This window comes from Zophobas morio, unplaced genomic scaffold (genome assembly GCF_036711695.1).
Source record: "Zophobas morio isolate AGI-343-1 ecotype UQ-CSIRO unplaced genomic scaffold, CSIRO_AGI_Zmor_V1 ptg000010l, whole genome shotgun sequence".
Lineage (NCBI taxonomy): Eukaryota > Metazoa > Arthropoda > Insecta > Coleoptera > Tenebrionidae > Zophobas > Zophobas morio.
In genome coordinates, this window is record NW_026972115.1 from 2,647,015 (window position 1) to 2,666,256 (window position 19,242).

At 29.8% G+C, this 19,242-nt stretch overlaps 1 protein-coding gene across 2 annotated transcripts in view; it reads right to left on the reverse strand.

Annotated features, from left to right (window-relative positions):
• Positions 1–19,242, reverse strand: part of LOC135126138 (bone morphogenetic protein 1 homolog) — a 430,017-nt gene that overhangs the window by 168,614 nt on the left and 242,161 nt on the right. The window lies entirely within an intron of this gene.

A 19,242-nucleotide genomic window follows, 5' to 3' on the forward strand; every position in this document is an offset into this window, starting at 1 on the left:
ATTGTTTATTTCTCCCTGCACTTGGCTTCTGAATGGACTAAGGAAAGATATATTGTTTGGCGTCAAATTGATTTCTTGTTTGAACGAATTTTTTCGATTTCCCTTTTTGTTTGAAGAAAATCAAATTTTTCTCAATTTTTTTCATAATCCTGAGACAAATTCCAAAATGAATGGACCTCTTCCGGATGGATTTGACGAAATTTATTTTTATTCAAAAATGGTGGAGGCGCCGGGATTAATATTTACATTTAAAAAGAAGAATCTTCAAAGAATTTTAATATGAAATAATTTATTTTAGAAGAAATTGTGTATTTCTTTTCACAACTTGGTTTCAGAACGGAATGAGGAAAAATCTAATGTTTGGTGTCAAACTAAGGACGTCTTCTTGGACGAATTTTCGGATTTTCCCCTTTCATTCGAGGGAGATAAATTTTTTCTCCATTGTTCTCGTGATCCTGAGACAATTTCAGACAAAAATGGACCTCTTTCGGACCAAACTAATCAAATTTTATTTTCATTAACAATGTTGGAGGCGCCAGGAAAATATTTAACTTTAAAATTGATTATTTCGAGCATTTTCAAAACATTTTTATATGAAAGGACATAATTTAAAAGAAATTGTACATTTCTGTCTACACTTGGCTTCTGAACGAAATAAGGAAAGATACATCGTTTGGCGTCAAATTAATTACGTTGTTTGAACGAATTTTTCCGATTTCCCTTTTTTTTTGAAGAAAATAAATTTTTTCTCAATTTTTACGTGATCCTGAGACAATTTCCAAAAGGAACGGACCTCTTCCGGATGGATTTGACGGAATTTATTTTTATTCAAAAATGGTGGAGGCGCCGGGATTAATATTTATATTTAAAAATGTTTATTTCAAGAATCTTCAAAGAATTTTTATATGAAATAATATATTTTAGAAGAAATTGTGTATTTCTTTTCACAACTTGGTTTCAGAACGGAATGAGGAAAGATCTAATGTTTGATGTCAAAGTAAGGACGTTTTTTTTTTCCGATTATCTCTGTCACTTGAAGGAGATAAGATTTTTCTCCATTATTTTCGTGCTTTCGAAGCAATTCCCAATAAATGTACACTTCTTTCGGACCAGTTTAATCAAAATTTCATTTTCATTCAAAACTAGTAAAATATTTCCTCAACCAGCTCGCTTTCTGGTCAAAACAACCCAAGACACCGAAAAACCGCCATTGTTTATTCCGCGTAAACCCGCCAGTGCCCCTAAAACAATCGCAAATTTTCCACGCCTTCCTGGCGCATTCCGCCGCAGCTCCCGCTTTAATTCGCCCCAACAGTTTCCATAAATTCGGATTCAAGCTGTGTCGATAATGCCCTCGACGTTGTACCTAAATAAATAAAATTTGGCAATCTCGTGGGGGTCGCTTTCTGCGGCCCTCATTCAAGTGGGAGCGTAATTCGCCGATTTGGATTCAGCGCAAAAGTTCGCACGACTTTTTCAGGATCTGGGCGATGACGGAGCAGTTTAAGATTTTCTTTTTTATTTTATTTCGACGAATCATTTCATCAGTGTATTCATTCGACCCGGAGCGCCCCTGGATAATCGAACCGAGGTGCATCCGGGTAATGGGTGCGTTTGACAGTGATTGGACACCGGCTTACCGCACGCGTGCGGACAGGGAATTCGCTATAAGGAGACAGTAAGCGCTACTTCAAAATTTAAAAATCAAGTTTCTTCAATTAATGAAGTGAAATGGTTTTGTGTCCTGGTGGATATATATTGAGGCGTTTCAGTGCGTTTGTGGCGACTCCTTCGACTCTAGTGGAATCAAATTGGGAGACAAAGGCGCTCGTCTCCGGGGACCTGTATCCAAACCCAATTTGCGCCAATAAAATTACGCTAGGCCGTTTTGGAGTTTCACATGCAAAATCCGCTCTCTCCACTTTCCCACACTGTCCTATTTTGCAAAACGCTCGCAACAATAACGTCAGCCGGCTATTTGTCCTAACAAAATTTAGCTAACAGCTACCGTGATTAGCATTATGCCCACTTACCACGGCTCAGCGCCGCTCTCTCAAATTACCTGAATAATTTCACACAGCGCCGATTTTCATAATTTAATACAATTCGCTCATTGGAGAGGGAGCTCGCTAATCGAGTCCTCTCTACTAATGGCAGCTCCGTCTTGAAATATCGGCTGACGGCGCCCTCTGCAGACAGATGGCTTCTTTATTATGGCGATAAATCACCGGTTATTAGCGCGGATGGACGATTTAAACAATTTTAATACGCGATGTAATTTTGGCACGTCGACTTCACGGATCGATGGCCTCTCACTTTCGGATATTCTTTGCCGGAATTAGAGCCGCTTTGAAAGCGAATTATATTTGTACGAAGGAAGGCAACTAAATAACAAATATCCGTTTGACGTTAGGTAAAGCCCACGTTTTACTTGCAACCAGAGCGCGGAAATCGAAATACGAAACGACGAAAATGAAAAGTAATAACGTCGGAACCGGAGAGGTGGAGTATGGAATGATTAGTTTTCGAGAGGGCTTTGATGTTGCGAGTAGTGCTCCAGGTAGTGCGGATTTGCCATGAAGTACGCTGCAAAAAGACGTATAACACACATCGAAAGCGAAATTGGAGCGCGCGAAACCAGCACTCAGTAGGTTAAGTTCGTGTCGTCGAAATTTAGCACACTTAATTAGCATCTCATACGAAAACACACTTTATCGTTTTTTTTTTTTATTATTAAAGGAAAGGCGCTATGATATTCCATGAAACTCGTCGTGGCAATTGCGAATGCAACACCTGCGTTCGCGCTGCATTCCGCCGTGCACAGCAAGTGGGTGGAGGGCTTTTGCACGAGCTTGGATCATACGTTCTAGACGTGCTGGCTGAAATTTCCGAGAAATTCATTACGGAATTGCTCTTAACAATGCCGCGGATAGCGTCGCGACGCTCTAAAATAATTTTCTCGAAAGAGGAAATTGCTCGGAAATCGGAAATAAGAGGAATATCTCGGTGGCCGCAGAAGTTCGCGCTATTTTTTTGCGACGCAGTGGAGGGAATTCAATTCTTTGGGCTGGTACGGATTTGGGTCAGGCAGTGACTTTAGTCGTCTTCGTTGGTAGTTTTACAACATGTTCGAATTTGAGTTTGAAAAACAATTTTGGTAGTCATATGTATTTAAATGTGTGGTTGTAGGCAGCTTGGCAAAGAAACATATATGGAGAAGACTCTATTTACATAGGTAGGACTTCACTAGTGTTTAAAACTCCTTCTATATGACCGCTTCCAATTAAAATAGACCTCTTTATGTTTGTTTAACTTTTTATTCAAAATTTCTAGAAATAATAATTTTTAAAATTAAATATTATTCCGATGCCTCTACCTTTTTTGGATACAAAATAAAATTTGGTCAAATCGATCAAGTTGTAGAAAAAAATGGTTGTTTGAAGATTGTCGAAATATTTTTTTTTTGTTTTAAATATTATCCCGGCGCCTCCACCAATTTTGAATCAAAATGAAATTTAATCAAATCGATCGGAAAGAGGTTTATTCTTATAGCAAATTGTCTCAGGATTACGAAAATAATTCAGAGAAAATTGTTCCTCTTCAAATAAAGAAGGAAATTGGGAAAAATCGTCCAAAAATTATCATTAATTTGATAACGAACTATGCATCTTTATTTGTTTCGTTCAGTAATCAGGTTGTAGGAAAAACTTGGCAATATTCTTCGGAAATTCCCACTACGTTCCCAGAATCGTCAAAATATAATATGGTCATTTTTGAGATACCTTAAAAATTTTATTTTGAAACCGAAAATTTCGAAAAAGTTTAGCTGATTTCATTAAAATGTTTTTCAAATTGGCTTGTCGAGATTTGAAAGTCATAGTTTTTTGTATATTTTAAGACAACTTGCCAAAAGCTTGTTGTTACTCAATTTTTTAAATTTTTGATATTTTTCCCAGCATTTTGAAATTCATTTTCGTTGATTTCAAGTTGCAGAACTCATTGTTCCACTTTTAAGAAAAGTTTCCACCATAGTTTTTTGTATATTTTAAGACAACTTGCCAAAAGCTCATAGTTATGAAATTTTTAACTTTTTCCGAGTACTTTCGAAAAGTACTCAATGTTTCAAATTTTTTATATTTTTCCCAGCATTTTGAAATCCATTTTCCTTGATTTCAAGTTGCAGAAATCATTTTCGGGAATATTTCTAAGAAAAATTTCCACCACTTTTTCAGGTTTTTTTTTTAGACTCGTAGAAGTTATTTTTGGCTTCATTTTTTCGAAAATTCGAACCATTTTTCCAAAATCGCCACGATGAAATATGAAAATTTTTGAGATTTTGAAAAAGTTTGATTTTGAAACCGAAAATTTCGAAAAACTTGCTCTGCTTTGATTTAACGGCTACGTTTTTCGAATTAATTTCTCGACATGTATGTCCTAGACTTTTGATATATTCAAAGGAAAATTTACTGAAAGCTCAATTTGATTAAATTTTTTACTTTCTCCGAGCACTTTCGAAAATTACAGAATTTTTCAAATTTTTGATATTTTTCCGAGATTTTCACCACTTTTCCAGATACGGCAAAATGAAATATTACCATTTTGAGATACTTTAAAAGTTTTATTTTGAAACCAAAAATTTCGAATAAGTTGAGCTGGTTTCATTAAAATGCTGTTTTCCAAATTAGCTTGTCGAGATTTGAAAGTCATAGTTTTTACTATATTTTAAGACAATTTGCCAAAAGCTCAAAGTTATGAAATTTTTAACTTTTTCCGAGTACTTTCGAAAATTACTCAATTTTTCAAATTTTTGATATTTTTCTCAGCATTTTGAAATTCATTTTCGTTCATTTCAAGTTGCAGAAATCATTTTCGGGACATTTCTAAGAAAAATTTCCACCACTTTTCCAGATTTTTTTTCTATTTAGACTTGTAGAAGTTATTTCTCGAGATTTATTAAATTTTTAACTTTCTCCGAGCACTTTCGAAAATTAGTCAATTTTCCAAATTTTTGATATTTTTCCGAGCTTTTTGAAATTCATCAAGACATGTTTGTCGTTGAGTTGCAGAAGTCATTTTCGGGAACATTTCTAAGAAAAATTTCCACCACTTTTCCAGATACGCCAAAATGAAATATTACCATTTTGAGATACTTTAAGAATTTTATTTTGAAACCGAAAATTTCGAAAAAGTTGAGCTGGTTTCATTAAAATGCTATGTTTTCCAAATTAGCTTGTCGAAATTTGAAAGTCATAGTTTTTTGTATATTTTAAGACAACTTGCCAAAAGCTCATGGTAATGAAATTTTTAACTTTTTCCGAGAACTTTCGAAAATTAGTCAATTTTTCAAGTTTTTGATATATTTCCCAGCGTTTTGAAATTCATTTTCGTTGATTTCCAGTTGCAGAAGTCATTTTCGAGAACATTTCTAAGAAAAGTTTTCACCACTTTTCCAGATTTTGTTTCTATTTAAACTTGTAGAAGTTATTTTTGGGTTCATTTCTTCGAAAATTCGAACCATTTTCCAAAATCGCCACCATGAAATATGAAAATTTTTGAGATTTTTAAACAGTTTGATTTTGAAACCGAAAATTTCGAAAAACTTGGTCTAGTTTGATTTAACGGCTACGATTTTCGAATTAATTTCTCGAGATTTATGTCCTAGACTTTTGATATATTTAAAGGAAAATTTACTGAAAGCTCAATTTTATTAAATTTTTAACTTTCTCCGAGCACTTTCGAAAATTATCCAATTTTGCAAATTTTTGATATTTTTCCGAGCTTTTTGAAATTCATCAAGACATGTTTGTCGTTGATTTCAAGTTGCAGAAGTCATTTTCGGGAATATTTGTAAGAAAAATTTCCACCACTTTCTAGATACGCCAAAATGAAGTATTACCATTTTGAGATAGTTTAAAAAATTTTTTTTGAAACCGAATATTTCGAAAAAGTTGAGCTGGTTTCATTAAAATGCTATGTTTTCCAAATTAGCTTGTCGAGATTTGAAAGTCATAGTTTTTTGTATATTTTAAAACAACTTGCCAAAAGCTCATGGTTATGAAATTCTTAACTTTTTCCAAGTACTTTCGAAAAATACTCAATTTTTAAAATTTTGATATTTTTCCCAGCATTTTGAAATTCATTTTCGTTGATTTCAAGTTGCAGAAGACATTTTCGGGAACGTTTATACGAAAAGTTTCCACCACTTTTCCAGATTTTTTTCTATTTAGACTTGTAGAAGTTATTTTTGGGTTCATTTCTTCGAAAATTCGAACCATTTTCCAAAATCGCCACCATGAAATATGAAAATTTTTGAGATTTTTAGAAAATTTGATTTTGAAACCGAAAATTTCGAAAAACTTGGTCTGGTTTGATTTAACGGCTACGTTTTTCGAATTAATTGCTCGAGATTTATGTCCTAGACTTTTGATATATTTAAAGGAAAATTTACTGAAAGCTCAATTTTATTAAATTTTTAACCTTCTCCGAGCACTTACGAAAATTACTCAATTTTTCAAATTTTTGCTATTTTTCCGAGCTTTTTGACATTCTTCAAGACATGTTTGTCGTTGATTTCAAGTTTCAGTAGTCATTTTCGGGAACATTTCTCCGAAAATTTTCCACCACTTTTCTAGATACGCCAAAATGAAATATTACCATTTTGAGATACTTTAAAAATTTTATTTTAAAACCGAAAATTTCGAAAAATTTAAGCTGGTTTCATTAAAATGCTATGTTTTCCAAATTACCTTGTCGAGATTTGAAAGTCATAGTTTATTGTATATTTTAAGGCAACTTGCCAAAAGCTCATAGTTATGAAATTTTTAACTTTTTCCTATTACTTTCGAAAATTACTTAGTTTTTCAAATTTTTAATATTTTTCTCAGCATTTTGGAATTCATTTTCGTTGATTTCAAGTTGCAGAAGTCATTTTGGGGAACATTTCTAAGAAAAATTTTCACACTTTTCCAGATTTTTTTTCTATTTAGACTTGTAGAAGTCATTTTTGGCTTCATTTCTTCGAAAATTCGAACCATTTTTCCAAAATCGCCACCATGAAATATGAAAATTTTTGAGATTTTTATAAAGTTTGATTTTGAAACCGAAAATTTAGAAAAACTTGGAATGGTTTCATTTAACGGCTACGTTTTTCGAATTTGTTTCTCCAGATTTATATCCTAGACTTTTGATATATTTTAAGGCAATTTTACTGAAAGCTCAAATTTATAACATTTTTAACTTTCTCCGAGCACTTTCGAAAATTACTCAATTTTTTTAATTTTGATATTTTTCCGAGCTTTTTGCAAAACATGATTTTCGTTCATTTCAAGTTGCAGAAGTCATTTTTAGGAACATTTCTAAGAAAAATTTCCACCACTTTTCCAGAGGCGCCAAAATGAAATATTACCATTTTAATATATTTTAAAAATTTTATTTTAATTTATTTTTTTTATCTATATGCCAGAGTTTGGTGTGGATTTTTAACCAAAGAAAAATTTTTCAATACTTGCCAATTACAAAATTTTTGACTCGTTCCGAGTAGTTTCGAGAATTGCCTAAAGAAATTTTGTTTTTTTCTATTTAGACTTGTAGAAGTTATTTTTGGCTTCATTTCTTCGAATACTCCAACTATTTTTCCAGAATCGCCAAGATGAATTTGAAAATTTTTTGGATTTTTAAAAAGTTTGATTTTGAAACCGAAAATTCCGAAATACCCAGAAGTGACGGCAAAAGTAAGCACAGATTTGTGATCCTTAGACAATTTCCAATAAGAATGAACCTTTTCTAAATCGATTTAACCGAATTTAAATTTTCGTTAAAAATTGTGGAGGCGCCGGGATAATTTTTAATTTTGAAAATAATCACTTTGAGGATCTTCAAATAACTTCTCTATGACATCGTGTATTTTAGAATAAACCATGTAAATCCAATAACTTATAAATGGAAAAATTCAAAACCCGTAAAGTTGAAAAAGTGAAAAATATTAAAAATTGAAAAATGGAAAACTTCAAAATCGAAAAACTAAAAAATCTGAAAAAATTGAAAAATCGAAAAACCGAAAATTTGTAGAATCAAAAATCAAAATCAGCAAATTGAAGAAACGAAGAAACGAAAAATTGAAAAATTAAAAATCCACAAACTTAAAAGTCGGAAAAAATTAATGAATCGAAAAATTGGTAAGAAGAAAAAACGAATCTAATGAAAAAATTGGAAAACCCAAAAACTGTAACACTGGAAGAACGAAAAAATTGAAAAATTAACAATCGAAAAAGTGTAAAATTAAATAAATGAAAACGTTTTAAAAGCCAATAATTGAAAAATTGAGAAATTCTGATTTCGTAAATTTGGAAAAACGAATAATTGAAAAATACAGATTATAAACATTCGAAACGAAAAATTGCAAATCGAAAATTTGAAGAAATAAAAAATTAAAGCGAAATGTTGAAAAATGAAAAATTGAAAACTCAAGAAATTTTAAATCGAAAAATTCCTCTTTAAAAATTGAAGAAGTTAAATAAATCAAAATGTAAAAATTGAAGAAACAAAAAAGATGAAGAAGAAACGAAAATTGTAAAAGTGGAAATTGAGAATTGGAGAATCTCAAAGCGAAAAATTGCACTACCAAAAAATTGAAAAATAAATCAAAATTTGGAAAAATGAAAATCGAAAAACTGAAGAAACAAAAAAATAGAAAATTGAAAATGTGAAAAATTTAACCTTGAGATCTTGTAAAATTGGAAATCGAAAAAGTGAAGGAACAAAAAAATAAAAAATTGAGGAATTGGAAAATGTCACATTGAAAAAAGAAAAATTAGAAAATCAGAACACTGATAAGCCGAAAAATTGATAAAATGCAAATTGCATAAATAAAAGATTATAAATTCGGAACATTGAAAAATCGGAAAAATTGTATAAACAAAGGAAATAAAAAACCGAAACGAGAAATTACAAATCGAAAATTCGAAGAAATAAAAAATTAAAAAATCGAAGAACTGAAAAATCTAAAAGTTGAAAGATCACAAAATTGATAACCGAAAAGTGTACATACATCGAAAAATTGAAAAATTTCACAATGAAACAGGAAATATTAGAAAATAGGAAAATTGAAAAGCAGAAAAAATTAAAAAATAAAGAAAATAGAAAACCGAGACAAAAAATTGCAAATCGGAAAATTGAAGAAATGAAAAATTGAAAATCCTAAAATTGAAAACTTAGAAATTGAGATCGCGTGAAATTGCAAACCGAAAAATTATAAAATCTAAAAATTGAAGAAACAAAGCAGATGAAAAATCCAAAAACCGTAAATCGAAAAGCTGACGAAAAATTTTTCAATAATTGCCAATAACAAAATTTTTGACTCGTTCCGAGTAGTTTCGAGAATTGCCTAAATAAGTTTTCTTTTTTTTCTATTTAGACTTGTAGAAGTTATTTTTGGCTTCATTTCTTCGAAAACTCCAACTATTTTTCCAGAATCGCCAAGATGAATTTGAAAATTTTTGGGATTTTTAAAAAGTTTGATTTTGAAACCGAAAATTTCGAAATACCCAGAAGTGACGGCAAAATTAAGCACAGATTTGTGATCCTTAGACAATTTCCAATAAGAATGAACTTTTTCTAAATCGATTTAACAGAATTTAAATTTTCGTTAAAAATGGTGGAGGCGCCGGGATAATTTTTAATTTTGAAAATAATCACTTTGAGGATCTTCAAATAACTTCTCTATGACATCGTGTATTTTAGAATAAACCATGTAAATCCAATAACTTTTAAATGGAACAATTCAAAAACCGTAAAGTTGAAAAAGTGAAAAATATTAAAAATTGAAAAATGGAAAACTTCAAAATCGAAAAACTAAAAAATCTGAAAAAATTGAAAAACTGAAAAACCGAAAATTTGTAGAATCAAAAATCAAAATCAGCAAATTGAAGAAACGAAGAAACGAAAAACTGAAAAATTAAAAATCCACAAACTTAAAAGTCGGAAAAAATTAATGAATCGAAAAATTGGTAAGAAGAAAAAACGAATCTAATGAAAAAAATTGGAAAACCCAAAAACTGTAACACTGGAAGAACGAAAAATTGAAAAATTAACAATCGAAAAAGTGAAAAATTATATAAATGGAAACGTTTTAAAAGCCAAAAATTGAAAAATTGAGAAATTCTGAATTCGTAAATTTGTAAAAACGAATAATTGAAAAAATACAGATTATAAACATTCGAAACGAAAAAGTGCAAATCGAAAATTTGAAGAAATAAAAAATTAAAGCGAAAAGTTGAAAAATGAAAAATTGAAAACTCAGCGAATTTTAAATCGAAAAATTCCTTTTTAAAAATTGAAGAAGTTAAATAAATCAAAATGTAAAAATTGAAGAAACAAAAAAGATGAAGAAGAAACGAAAATTGTAAAATTGGAAATTGAGAATTGGAGAATCTCAAAGCGAAAAATTGCACTACCAAAAAATTGAAAAATAAATCAAAATTTGGAAAAATGAAAATCGAAAAACTGAAGAAAGAAAAAAATAGAAAATTCAAAATGTGAGAAATTTAAGCTAGAGATCTCGTAAAATTGGAAATCGAAAAAGTGAAGGAACAAAAAAATCAAAAATTGAAGAATTGGAAAATGTCACAATGAAAAAAGAAAAATTAGAAAATCAGAACACTGAAAAGCCGAAAAATTGATAAAATTCAAATTGCATAAAAGATTATAAATTCGGAACATTGAAATATCGGAAAAATTGTAAAAACAAAGGAAATAAAAAACCGAAACGAGAAATTGCAAATCGAAAATTTAAAGAAATAAAAAATTAAAAAATCGAAGAACTGAAAAATCTAAAAGTTGAAAGATCACAAAATTGACAACCGAAAAGTGTACGTACATCAAAAAATTGAAAAATTTCAGAATGGAACAGGAAATATTAGAAAATAGGAAAATTGAAAAGCAGAAAAAATGAAAAAAATAAAGAAAATAGAAAACCGAAACAAAAATTGCATATCGGAAAATTGAAGAAATGAAAAATTGAAAATCCAAAAATTGAAAACTTAAAAATTGAGATCGCGTGAAATTGCAAACCGAAAAATTATAAAATCTAAAAATTGAAGAAACAAAGAAGATGAAAAATTCAAAAACCGTAAATCGAAAAACTGAAGAAAAATTTTTCAATAATTGCCAATTACAAAATTTTTGACTCGTTCCGAGTAGTTTCGAGAATTGCCTAAAGAAGTTTTCTTTTTTTCTATTTAGACTTGTAGAAGTTATTTTTGGCTTCATTTCTTCGAAAACTCCAACTATTTTTCCAGAATCGCCAAGATGAATTTGAAAATTTTTGGGATTTTTAGAAAGTTTGATTTTGAAACCGAAAATTTCGAAATACCCAGAAGTGACGAGATATGGCAAAAGTAAGCACAGATTTGTGATCCTTAGACAATTTCCAATAAGAATGAACCTTTTCTAAATCGATTTAACCGAATTTAAATTTTCGTTAAAAATGGTGGAGGCGCCGGGATAATTTTTAATTTTGAAAATAATCACTTTGAGGATCTTCAAATAACTTCTCTATGACATCGTGTATTTTAGAATAAACTATGTAAATCCAATAACTGAGACCAGTGACAACAAAAATGGTGGAGGTGCAGGGTTAAATTTAGTTTTGAAAATCATGTATTCTAGAAGAAACAATGTATTTCTTTATAAAATTTGATTTCTAAACAAAATAGTGAAAGATGCATCGGCTAGTACCAAATAGACACACTTTTTAGACCGATTTCTTCAATTTCCTCTTCAATTAACAAAATTTTCTTTTTCGTATTATGTTAAGAGCTACAGCAAAAGTAAGCGCAGATTGTTTATTCTAAGATAATTTACAACAAAAATAAACCCCTTTCAAACAGATTTAATCAAATTATTATTTTTGTTTAATAAAGAATGGTAGAAGCTTCGGTATCATATTTAATTTTAAAAGCAAGAGATCATTTAGAGAAATATTAAACAAACAATAATAAGTCTAAAATACCGTTTTGAAAGACTGTTGATTGAAGTTGTTTGTAATTACAACGCACAAGCGTATTTAGACGGGCTCGTAGCCTTGTAACAACACAAAAGCGAACTAAAATCCATACGTCTGCCCCAGAAGTGTACACGAAATTATTAATTTAGTCCATTTTCCCACCATTATGTTGTACGTCATGTTAATACAAAGTATCCCGAACTTGTTGTTTGAACTGCCATAATCGTCGTATCTCACGAAACTTCCGCAACAAAGTTTCGTGCTTTAGCTTTAGCTCCGCCGCCCCGATTAAATACAACCCGGAATTGTCTTGTCGCAGCGATCCATCTTCCACTTATTGCCGTAGCCGATCGCCGAGCCCGCAATCGCACGCACTTCCCGCCCGGACTTTAATACACCGGAGAGCGCTTTTTCCCCGGAGTCAAATCGCCGGAAACGCTCCTCACGTCAAAACATTTGACGGCAATTTATGAATGAAGCGGCCGACGTTTCCACTGAAATATCTGACCTGTTGCCGCTGGGAGTAAGACAATCTCCGGAGAAGTATCCACTTTTTATATATCAAATAAGAAATAAAAACATTCAATCAAGTTCGGAAGTGAGGCGGCTATTGTCGAAGACGTATTGCGGAAAAAACGGACGAACAAAGGGTTTTACAGCCGGAACTTGGTTTGTTTCGTCAAAGCGAAAGGGAGTAGTTGGTTGAGGAAACTAATTAAAAAGTTATTGCTGGGGCGCCAGCAGCAAAAATTAAACAACTTTTCATCTATTTTGACTTTGTTTAAGGCGGAGCGGGTGGATGAGCGCGCATTAACGGAAGGGATTTGGAAGTTTTAGATAGTTTTAAAAGGCTGGGCGAGAAAACGAGTGAAGCTTACGCTTTCTGTCAACTAAGTTTGGTTATTAGAGAGGGTTTGCATTCAAATAAAATCCGGTAGTTGTCTGAACTTGCTCGAATTTTTATACAAGAATGTTATGTTTCAGTTGCTTGTCTAGTGGCAAAGTTCATAGACGGGAAATTTTAAGTCTAAAAATATTTACACGAGAAGTTTGCTTTATCTGAAACCCTATCCGACTTGTCAGAATGTATTCGATTTGGAAGCACAAACTTTACTCGCTGATGTACATTCAACATTTCGTATTATAATAGCTGCTGTAAGAGAAATATTTGTTTCACCAAAGTTTTGCTACTTGTCTACTTTTTTTTGTTTGTTAAAAAATTGCTTTCAGAGTGAAAACAGGGCTTTAAAAGCGCCCATTATGTCAGTATCAAGTTTTCAAACAAACGAGTCTCTGGGATCAGTGGCTCCCAACACGCTTCATTTAGGTTTTGAGTCGTTCCATATGAAAACACCAAATGAGATGACTTTTAATTTTTTATGACCAGTAGAGTACGAAGAATGGGTTTTCCATTTCCGTCTGTCTGTCTGTTTACCGTCTGTCCGGATTTTTATTACACAAATAACCTTCGAAACCACTTTATTTTAATTTATAAGAGCTATCATAAAAAATAAAATTCGCAAAGCAAATCTTAAAATTTTTCGAAAAATCTGAATTGATTTTCATTTTCTTTAAGTTTTCAATTTTTCCATTTTTCAATGTTTCGGTTTCATAATTTTTCGTTTTTGTAACATTAATTTTGTCAATTTTTAGATTTCTCGAAATTCAATTTTTCGATTTTCCGTTTCTTCAATTTTTCAATTTTGCAATTTTGAATGTTACAATTTTTCGTTTCTTCAATTCTTCAAGTTCTGGATTTCCCAATTTTTTAATTTTTCGTTTCTTCAATTTTTCGATATCACAGTTTTGCATTTTACGATTATTCAGTTTCTCATTTTTAGTTTTTCGATTTTTCAATTTACAATACGAATACGAATAAAATTATTGCCAACTAAAATGGCGAACAAAAAGTTAGAATGCAGGGTAATCCTGAGACTACAATTTTTTCTAGTTCTTGATTTTTATTTTTCATTTTCCCGGTTTATTAATTTTCATTTTCTTGATTTTATACCACAGTTTTTTGTTTTTTATTTTTTTTTTATTATTTCTTTGAATTTTTATTTACATTTTAAAATTTTCGATCTTTCAATTTTCAGTTCCTGGATTTTCCAATTTTTAAATTTTTCGCATTTGCAGCTTTCGATTTTTAAATTTCTCAGTTTCTAATCTTTCGAATTTTCGATCTTTTTTTAATTTTTCAATACCTTGATTCCTAATTTTTAGATTTTTCAAAGTTTGATTTATTATTTTTCATTTCTCATTTTTGATTTAATTAATTTTGCAATTTTTTGAAAACTCGAAAAGAAAAGGAAAAATTGCAAAATCTATATTTTGAAAATCGAAAAATTGCAAATCGAGGAATTGAATAAACGAAAATTCCGAGCATTGAAAAATTTAAAAATAGGGAAACTTAATGATTCGAAAAATTGTAACAAAGAAAAATTGTAAAATCGAAAAATTATAGAATCATCAAAATTGTAAAGTCAAAAAATTGTGACATTGAGAGATCGAGAAATTGAAAAATCGAATAAATGAAAAAATTTAAAATCCAATAACTGAAAAATGGATAAATTCTAAAACCGTAAAGTTGAAAAAGTGAAAAATGTTAAAAATTATAGGTAATTATTTTTATAGTAGTAAATATGTATAAAATGAAAACTACTAGAGAAATTGCTATTCAAAAATTTTTTATTCGAAAAGTTGAAAAATTGAAAAATGGGAAACTTGAAAATCGAAAAAGTAAAAAAATCTGAAAAAATTGAAAAATCGAAAAACGAAAATCCGAAAATTTGTAAAATAGAAAAAGTCAAAAATCAAAAAATCCAGAAACTTACAAGTCGAAAAAAATTAATGAATCGAAAAATCGGTAAGAAGAAAAAACGAATCTAATCAAAAAATTGGAAAACCCAAAAACTGTAACACTGGAAGATCGATAAATTGAAAAATTAAATAAATGAAAACGTTTTAAAAGCCAATAATTGAAAAATGGGGAAATTCTAAATTCGGAAATTTGGAAAAGCGAATAATTGAGAAAATGGCGATTATAAAAACTCGAAACGAAAAATTGCAAATCGAAAATTTGAAGAAATGAAAAATTAAAGCAAAAAGTTGAAAAATGAGAAATTGAAAACTGGAGAAATTTTAAATCGAAAAATTCCTATTTAGAAATTGAAGAAACAAAAAAGATGAAACATTGTAAGACCGCAAATCGAAAAACTGAAGAAACGAAAATTGTAAAATTGGAAACTGAAAATTGGGGAATCTCAAAGCGAGAAATTGCACTACCTGAAAATTAAAAAAAATAATCAAAATTTGGAAAAATGAAAAAGTGAACTTTTAAACTTGAAATCTGGAAAAATTGAAAAACGAAAATCTGAAGAAACCAAAAAATAAAAAATTGAATCTGTGAAAAATTTAACCTTGAGGTCTCGTAAAATTGGAAATCGGAAAAGTGAAGAAACAAAAAAATAAAAAATTGAAGAATTGGAAAATTTCACACTGAAAAAAGAAAAATTAGAAAAGCCGAAAAATTGATAAAATAAATGAAATAAGAAACCGAAAGGAAAAATCGCAAATCGAAAAATTGAAGAAATGAAAAATTGACAAAATTCAAATTGCATAAATAAAAGATTATAAATTCGGAACATGGAAAAATTGTAAAATTGTAAAAATAAACAAAAAACCATCGAAACAAAAAATTGTAAATCGAAAATTTGAAGAAATGAAAAATTGAAAAATCGAAGAACTGAAAAATCTAAATTAAAAATCATAAAGTGGAAAAATCGTAAAATTGACAACCGAAAAAGTGGATATCGAAAAATTGAAAAATCCAAGAAATGAAAAATTTCACATTGAAAAAAGAAAAATTAGAAAATCGGGAAATTGCATAGCAACAAAATGCCAAAAAAAGAAAATAAAAAATCAAAACGAAAAAATGGAAATCGGGAAATTGAAGAAATGAAAAATGGAAAATCCAAAAATTGAAAACTTAAAAATTGGAATCGCGTGAAACTGCAAAACGAAAAATTACAAAATTGGAAAATTGAAGAAACAAAGAAGATAAAAAATTTAAAAGTCGTAAATCGCAAAAGTGAAGACGCGAAAAATTGTAAAATCGAAAAACTGAAGAAACGAAAAATTCTAAAATTGGAAATTCGAGAAATTTAAAAGCTGGAAAATTGAAATAGTGAATAACTTAATCTTGAATTTCGAAAAATTGGAAATCGAAAACTGAACGAACAAAAAAAATAAAAATTGCAAAATTTAAAAATTTTGCATTGAACAAAGAAAAATTAGAGAATCAAAACACTGAAAAGCCGAAAAATTGAAAAAATAAAGAAAATAAAAGACCGAAACGAAAAATTCTTAATCGAAAATTTGAAAAAATGAAAAACTGATAAATCCAAATATTGAAAACTTAAAAATTGAAATCTCGTGAAATTCCAAGCGAATAATTATAAAATATAGAAATTGAAGAAATAAGATGAAAAATTGAAAAACCGCAAATCGAAAAACCGAAGAAACGAAAAATTGGAAAATTGGAAAATGAAACTTCGAGAAACTCAAAGCGAACAATTGCAACATATAAAGACTGAAAAATTCAAAAGTTGGAAAATTGAAAACGTGGAAAATTTATACTTGAAATCTAGAAAAATTAGAAATTGAAAACGGAAGGAACAAAAAAATGAAAAATTGAAGAATTGAAAATTTTCACATTGAAAAAAGGAAAATTAGAAAATCAGAACATCTAAAAGCCGAAAAATTAAAAAAAAAAGAAAATTAAAATCCGAAAAGAAAAATTGCAAAACGAAAAATTGAGAAATGAAAAATGAAGAAATCTAAAAATTGAAAACTTTAAAATTGAAATTTCGTGAAATTGCAAAACGAAAAATTACAAAATCTAAAAATTGAAGAAACATGGAATATGATAAATTGAATATTAAAAACCGTAAATCGAAGAAATGAAGACACGAAACCTAAAAACTGCAAAATCGAAAGTCGGAAAATTGAAAAACTGTAAAATTTAAACTTGAAATCTCGAAAAATTGGGAATCGAAAATCTGAAGAAACAAAACAATTAAAAATTGAATAATTGAAAAATTTCACAATAAAAAAAGAAAAGTTAAAATTTAGAAAACTAAGAAGTCGAAAAATTGAGAAGACAAAGAAAACAATAAACCGAATCGAAAAATTGCAAATCAAAAAATTGAAGAAATGAAAAATTGAAAAATCCAAAAATCGAAATGTGAAATTGCAAAGCGAAAAATTACAAAATCTAAAAACTGAATAACAAAGGAAGATGAAAAATTGAAAAAACACAAATGGAAACACTGAATAAACAAAAAATTCAAAAGCTGGAAATTGAAAATTCGAGAAACTCAAAGCGAAAAATTGCAATACATCAAAACTGAAACATTCGAATGTGGGAAAATTGAAAAGTGGAAAATTTATATATGCTTGTATCTCGAAAAATTGGAAATCGAAAAGTTGAAGGAACAAAAAATTGTAAAATTGAAGAATTGAAAATTTTCGCATTGAAAAAAGAAAAATTAGAAAATCAGAACATCGAAAAGCCGAAAAATTGAAAAAATAAACACATTAAAGAACCGAAACGAAAAATTGCAGAAATGAAAAATGGAAAAATCTAAATATTGAAAACCTAAAAATCGAAATCTGGTGAAATTGCGAAGCAAAAAAGTTCCAAAATCGATAAGCTGAAGAAACGAAAAATTGTAAAATTGGAGATTGAAAATTCGGGAAACTCAAGCGAAAAACTGCAATACCAAAAAATTGAAAAAATCAAAAGTTGGAAAATTGAAAAAGTGAAATATTTAAACTTGAAATCTCGAAAAATTGAAAATTGAAAAACTGAAAGAAAACGAATGAAAAATTGAAGAATTGAAAATTTTCACATTGAAAACACAAAAATTACCTAGAATTTAGAATTAGAAACTGAAAATCGAAAACTGAAGAAACTAAGAAATATTGTGAAATTGAAAACTGAAAATTCGAGAAATTCGAAGTGGAAAATTGCAACAATTCATCGTTGGAAAATTGAAAAAGTGAAAAAATTTAAACTTGAAATGTGTAAAAATTGGAAATTGATAAAGTGAAGCAAAGAAATGAAAAAATGAAGAATTGAAAATTTCACATTAAACAAAGAAAAATTAGAAAATCAGAACATTGAAAAACCGAAAAATTGAAAAAATAAATAATATAAAACCCGAAACGAAAAATTGCAAACCGAAAAATTGAAGAAATGAAAAATCCAAAAATTGAACACTTAAAAATTAAAATCGCGTGAAAGTGCAAAGCGAAACATTACAAAATCTAAAAATTGAAGGAACAAAATGGGTGAAAAATTGAAAAATTGCAAAACGAAAAACTGAAGAAACGATAAATTATAAAATTGGAAATTGAAAATTCGAGAAATTCAAAGCGAAAAATTGCAGTATCTACAAATTAAAAAATTCATAGTTGGAAAATTTAAATTGAAATTTCAAAAAATTGCAAATCGAAATACTGAAGAAACAAAAAAAGTGGAAAATTGAAGAATTGAAAAATTCAAACCGAAAAAGCTCCGGAAATGTTAGTTACGCCACTGGTTTTACACAGGTCATCAGAAAACAAAAATCGCAAAATTTTGTAATTTTTTCAAAGAATCGGAATTTATTGGTCTTTTTTGTTAAAAAAATTGCGTTCAGGGTAAAATAGGGCTCTGAAAGCGTCCATTATCTCGGTATCACCCCGTCTCATTAAGGTTTTTAATATGACCATGTTAAAACGCCATTCTTCTCCCTCGTAATTGCTAGACGACATCCCCCACCCCCCAATTCCCCACTATCTTATTACAGCAATACATATGCGACGAAAGCAACAAAAGTACTCCAACTAAATGACTCAAATAAATTACGTCGAAGTTAACTCCGGCCCTGTTAGTAGAGGAATGCCAGACATTTAATTCACCAGCAAGACTTAAGCTCGCACGCACGCAAGCACCCATTAAAAATTTGCCCACTTCCACCCCGAGCCTAAAAGCAGCCCCAAGTCCAGAGCTGCTTTCCTGCAAAAATTGATTCTTACTCCCTCCGTTCCGCCCATTTGCGCCCCAAATTAAGACATCTCTCAGGCCTTTATTAGGGAATTTCCCGTGAAGGCAAAGCGGCATTGCGAACATTCGATCTACATTAATTCCAATGAAGTATCTCCAGATACTACGGAAATGTGTATCTATGCATAAC